Source organism: Dioscorea cayenensis, chromosome 7, assembly GCF_009730915.1.
Source record: "Dioscorea cayenensis subsp. rotundata cultivar TDr96_F1 chromosome 7, TDr96_F1_v2_PseudoChromosome.rev07_lg8_w22 25.fasta, whole genome shotgun sequence".
Lineage (NCBI taxonomy): Eukaryota > Viridiplantae > Streptophyta > Magnoliopsida > Dioscoreales > Dioscoreaceae > Dioscorea > Dioscorea cayenensis.
In genome coordinates, this window is record NC_052477.1 from 1,007,174 (window position 1) to 1,013,968 (window position 6,795).

The 6,795-nt window shown below is 31.7% G+C and overlaps 1 long non-coding RNA gene across 1 annotated transcript; it reads left to right on the top strand.

Moving 5' to 3' along the window:
• The first annotated feature begins 806 nt into the window (after positions 1-806).
• On the top strand, positions 807-1,506 carry LOC120265876. Its single transcript, XR_005537781.1, has 3 exons — positions 807-879; positions 954-1,061; positions 1,469-1,506. It is a non-coding gene; the product is annotated as an uncharacterized LOC120265876 (long non-coding RNA).
• Positions 1,507-6,795: the final 5,289 nt, after the last annotated feature.

Below are 6,795 nucleotides of genomic sequence, written 5' to 3' on the forward strand. Positions count from 1 at the left end.
CTATATTTTTATTCTTATTATTTAAATATTATATTAAAAATTAATAAAACAATAATATAATCAATTATTTTTAAATGGGAGATATAACCCCCGGGCGGGGGTTACTAAGTGCTAACCCCGATGCGGGGTTATTAACCCCTCCCACTATATTTTTATTTCTAATTTAAATTATTATATTAAAATTAAAAAAAATAATTAAATAATAATGGGAGATTGTAACGCCGGAATTAATTGTATATATATTTAATATAAATACGTTTTCAACTAAAAATAATAAAAAAGGCTTTTTTTTAATTCATGAAATCATGGTCTCAATTTTAATCTCTAATTTTTTATTTAGTTAATAAATTATTTACAAAATTTAGAAATATTAAAAATATGCAAGATAATTAATATAAGTTTACAATTTTAGTTGTTTTTTATACTAATGTCCATTTAATTATTAATAATTTGCTAATTAAATAAATATGTGGGCTTTACTCTCAACCATTTGATTCTTGTCCAAAATCATCTCTACCCTTGGTTCAAAATTTCAAATCACATGAGAATCCATCACTCCATTAAATTAATGTAAACATTGATAAAAATAAATATTATTAACTTACTTTCAAATATAAACTATTATTTACTATTATTAATAATACTAATACCAATAATAATAATAATAATAATAATAATAATAATTAGTAATAGTTTTTAAAAATATCTAAAAACTAACTTTTGATTATATTTAGATTATAACAAAATACTTAAAAAATAAAATATTACAACTATATTATATATAAAAAATAAAAAGATAAGATATTGATCTAGAAGGATGGAAGCATCACCAAGCATACCGGTGGATCGATCCCTTTTATGGTTCATGCGGAGAGGATGGTATGTACACAATTCATATTTTAAATTTTACTAGAACGTGTCTTTATAATCTCTTATTTAATATTGTCATGTAGGAAAAACAACTAAACCGAAAACCAACCTATGGAGAATTGTTCAACCGCACCCACAAACGTGAGAAAGGTCAAGGTGATTTTGTTGATCATAAGTCCAAGAATGTCTGTGTAAGTGTATGCCTTTGATAATGTGCACTTCTTTTCTTATGTGGTTGTCTATGTTCTTAATATTTCTTTTCACTTTATTGGTGAATAAATGTGCTACTTTTTTTTAGAGATAGTATTTATAGAATTTAATCATGGTGTGCTTTCCATCATGGCCATATAGGAGAATTTACATATGTTTTCTTACAATTGCATGTATTTCTATTTGTGCATGCTTCTTGTGCCAAAAACTGAATATGCTTCTTGTATGGGGATTATTACATCACAATTTTTTTTTTTATTGTCAACTTTTTATTGTGATGTAGAAATGTAGGATCATTGATATGTATATTAATGAAAATTGCAACTAGCTAGTTTATAAATTAATTTTTGAAGTATATGTTGATCTAATTGGTTTGTTATTTTTATAGGAAGCTTATACTTCTTCAATGAGTCAAAAGTATGGTCTGATGAAGCCAATCATCCTCGAGTTTGACCCCGAAGTTTGGTGTGATGCAATTGGAGGGACAAGGTACTACACGCACTCATTTCTATGGGGTTTGGAATCACGCCACGTGGTAAGAATTTCATATCTATTTCCATCAATGCTGGAGATGCATCATACTCGGCTTGTAGTCGTCCGAATCATGAACGTGAACAAACTCCAGTTGAAATTGACAATTTACGTGAAGAAGTGACACTAGTGAAAGACAGAATAATCAACTTAGAGGATAAAGTAGAGAAGCAAGCGAGCGATACGGCGGATATCAAGAAGTATCTTGAACAAATGATGGAAATGTTTAATCCTGCGCGTATGTTTACAAATGCTTCAATAGGACCTTCTCAGCCTACCTCGCAGGATAAAGACACTGGGAGACCACCACTTTGAATATTAAACAGATTAATATATGCTATACATATGGTACTGTTTATTTTTTTTTATGTTTAGTACTTGTTAAGACTTGTTATTTATCAGTGATGTATGTACCACTTTGACAGTATTTAATATTGTGGTAGACCACTATTTTGTTCTTATATGTATTGGTACAAGGAAATCAAGCAGGATAAATATAATTAATAATATAATATAAGAGTTTTAGTGACGGAATTCATTTGGATGTAAATGGATTGATTCCGTGGGTGATATTCTTTTAGTGACCGAAATCCGTGGGTAATACACCACATCAGTGACAAAATTCCGTTGGTGTTAAAAAAGACTTTCTGACGAAATTCGTGGGTGAATCGGGAATTCTCATGGACGAATTCAGTCGGTGATATCACTACTAGTAACAAAATTTGTTTGGTGGTAAAGAGACTAAATACCTAATTCGGTGGGTGATAATTGTTTAGTGACGGGAATTTACGTCGTAATCACACAACATCAGTGACGGAATTCCATAGGTGATATACACTATCAGTGACGGAATTCCGTCGGTGATATACAATATCAGTGACGGAATTCATTCATGAGTGAAAGAGACTCAAATATAGATTTCCGTGGGTGATAATTTTTAATGAGCGGAATTACATGGGTATCACACCACATCACCGACGAATTTCGTTGGTGTTAAAGATATTTACTAACAGAATTCCGTTGGTGAAGTGAGTATATCCGTGACAGAATTCCGTCGGTGATATGTATTTTCTTATTTCAAATTTCAGTTTTTATTTTGGATTCACTAACAGAATATTCCGTCGGTGATGCTCTAGCATTACCCACGGATATTTCCTCACGGAATATCATCACGACACAAAATTTTCCAACAAAGCGTTTCAACGGACGGTTGACATCGATGTAGATCATCAGTGACGGAATTGTAGTTTTCAGTGATGGAAAATTCCGTCAGTGATGCAACTGTTTTCTTGTAGTGTCTCCATTTGACAATCCAAATCAATGCAACAATTCAAATCATCATACAAAATTATGTGTTGTTTTCACATCACTTGCTAATGCAATTTACATAAAACAAGGGAAATTCAATACACAAGAATTGAATTTAAGAATACCAAATTAATGCCAAACTTCATTACATTTGAAGCTAATGCAATTTACAAAATCCTGTATTTGTTTTCACATTATACAATCAAATAAATGCAACAATATTGTGTTTGTTTTTCACATAACTTCGATAGTGCAATCATAAATTAAAATCAATTTTACTGACCGAGACAATAAAATTTAATACACTCCCAAGCTTGAATTCAAGAATTCCAACCTTCATCACCTTGATTATGCAAAATTGGTAATTGTCTCCATAATGTTAACCAAACTTAAGTTCCACATTGATATGTAGCTTACAAAAACATTTTTTTAAAAAAAAGGAAAGAAACAAAAAAGAAAAACAATCCATCTGACAGATACATCCATCAATTCTTTCCTTCAAATGTAGCCGAGTTTTGTGTTGGAAAATCTATAGTAGTATCTGTGATGGGAAATTTGCAAAAATCGAGTTGTTGCAGAGATATGCTCCTTTGAGTGCTCTCATTCTTGTTTTGGTTTTGCAAGCAACCCTCTTGCTTCTTTGTATCTAACCATCATAAATAAAAACATTTTTATCTATAATATATCTCAATGAAGCGGTTAATGTTAGTGTCACATGGGGTTAAAATTAATTTACCAATTCAGCAGCAGTGACAAATGAAGCATGGTTGTGAATTTCCCTTCCAACAATAACCTCACCTGTGTTAGCTCCTTGCAATATAATTTATGAAAATGTCTCATCATTCTGTAAGACAATGAAATAAAATTCAACATGACTATTACTACAAGGTACCAATAAAATTCAACATGACCGAGAGGAATTAATTCTTACTCTAATGATTTGCACTTGACCCCAGGTAGGAATAGTTTTTTTCTCCCTTTGATCACTTTTGAAGCAATTGACCCTATATTTCTCCTTCTTTTCTTAGCTAAAAAAACATTAGCAAAATTAGGTGTTGGATTTACCTCATCAATTGGTAGAGTGTTGTCATTTTGTCGGTTGTCATTTTGTACTGGACCCTGTATTTACATTACATTATAATTAAGAAATAAACATTGGAAGAAATAGGTATTAATGACAATAAGAAGAAAAAAAATTAAAACTCACATTTTTTATCTTTTCTTGGACATCTCAACTTGTTATAACCTATTTGGTGGCAAAGACTACACTTGAATACCCTCCCATGCCTGGAAAGCTTTGATGTGCTGCCATTTTTTGCTTGAAGTGGTTCTCTCCTCCCTTTCTTTATAGGTCTGCCACGCATTCTTTTGATCACAGGTGGAAGCATTAGTCATGCGTCACTTACTACCCAGAATTCCCTTCCTTTTACTGGGTTCACAGATGAATTGTATGCTTTGATGTATGTGTCTCTTTTAAACCACCCAGTGAATCTGCCCTATTAAATGGAATTGCAGCCATGCCATGTTCACATGGGACTCCACTTTTGTTCCATCTCCCACATGAACAACTTTGGTCATCAGGCTTGTCCAGAATTAAGTAGATAAGATCAAACCTAACAACATAAAGATTTTATCATGAATTAGAAATGAAAACGACAATGGCCAGCAATTTACTAGTGAAACCACAAAGACGGGCATACAAAATAACTCTAACTCAAGGAATGGCAAGATGAGTTTATCCAGACAATTTACAGCATAGTACTACCATATTAGATTAATATTTATTTAGCATTTCAATCACCACCTGGATAGCAGAGTTGGAAGAAGAAAAATATTGTCAATAACAAAAAGCCGAGGGTTATAGTGGGATCCACTCGGATTTGCACATGCTAAGACTGATGTCCTTGCGTTTAAAGATGTAATAATTCCAACCTTTGCAATTGAAACCGTTTGTTGCTCCACAACCTGCCAGAAAGGAAGCTTTTTTATATACAAAAATAAGCAACAACTAAATAAAATAAACTGCAGTTATCCCCTTCACAAAACATACTTGTTTAGACTATAAGCTTATAAGAATTATAAAAACTACACAAAGAGAAGTAAAAAGAGAGAGCTAAAGTAAAACATGGTCAAATTTAAGAAAATTGATTAGGATCAGGATTAGGTTCATGAAAACATCATGTTGCATATGCACACACATGCAATATAATGAAAACACATGTTCATGAATGCATTAGCATCAGGTTTATCGTCTTGCAATGAAAGAACATGAAGATAAAATATACACCATTGTCGAGCTTGAACACAGTTTTCTAGAGCTTCATATGCTTTGCCACACAAAAATCATATAGCTGCAATAATCTGCAGACAGGAGATGAATTACAAGGTTACTGCATCAAAGATAGAACAATGGAATATTATTAATATTGACAACAATTGGCCCACCAAAACAGAGGCAAGACAACAGACAATCATTAACTATATACCAAGTACAATATCACTACAGAATTTCATTTAAGAAAAGTGAAGAATTGCGGCACTGAATTTGATCCTCTTGAGTGAGAAGGAAAGCAAGAATAGCATACGATAACCTCAGGATCATACAAATGCAGATGAAACTTTTATTATAAGAAAAAGGATTTACAGAGTTTAAAAAGGCAAAGGAAAGAATACAAAGTATTCACAAAGTTTAAAATGACAAAGGAAAGGATAAAAAAGACTTACAGAGTTTAAGAAGATAAAGAAAAGATATGTTTAGATTAAAAAGAAAGAAAAGATTAAGAATGAAAATCAAGGAACAAAATTATATTTAACATAAATGTTGTATTCACCCATGTGTTTTGCTAAAAAAAAACATGTGAGATAGAATAGCAATAAAATCTAACCAATTATCATATTGTATGCACACATCATATCCTCACCCCTCTAAGAATCTAGAAAATAATATTAAATGAATAATCAAACAATTTTAATGTGTTCTAAGAATCGCACAAACTTTCATAATTGCAAATCCAAAATCAAGGATCACTTTTACAAAATTTTAACTTAGTTTTTCTGATTAAAGTAGTTGCATCCTGCAGTTACAATAAAACAACCACATTATATCTGCAAATATAATCAAGCCTTTCAAGCCATTCATTTTCATAATAAGTCATGCATTTTCATACATGTACTTAGGACAAGGCCTTTGCATATGATTTGCAGAAGTTGTTGGGTAAAATAGACACAGAAGAAAATGCCAAAGTTAATTATGCCATCTATTCTAGAAAAATTAATTCAAGAAGGCGAGAATCTACCTGTGTCGTAATCTCGCTTTGCCTCAATGCATAAACCTAGCAACATGAATAAATCTGGTAAGGCATCAAAAATATTCATTCACCAAACAAAAATCTCCGAACCTATCATACAAACACCGATCATTCGAATCGGTAAGCTATAAAAATAAGAATACTTCTCAAATTCCACCCTCAAGAGGTGTAATTCACCCCTAAGAAGGTACCCTAACTCACTAAAATGAAAATTTGTTTAATACTTATACAACATAAAAGAAACCATAATTCAAAAACCCACCAAGTGGCACTCTGAAAAGCACAAAATATAGACAAAATGCCTAATAGGGAAAAAGCCTATGTGTTTTATAATTTAACATGGTAGCCATAAAGTTTCTGTAGGTAAAAGATAACTAATCTTTGAGAGTGCATTTTTCCATCCCACTTGATTTTAGTCACCGTTTTCAATGCTATTGATATTAACCATGATCCTCATTAAATCAAAACCATATTTCCACCGCATATAAAAACTAAATTATTTCAATGCAATATTAGTAAATAGGATTCAAATGAAACATAGATGGTTAACGCTCTAAACATGGGCAAG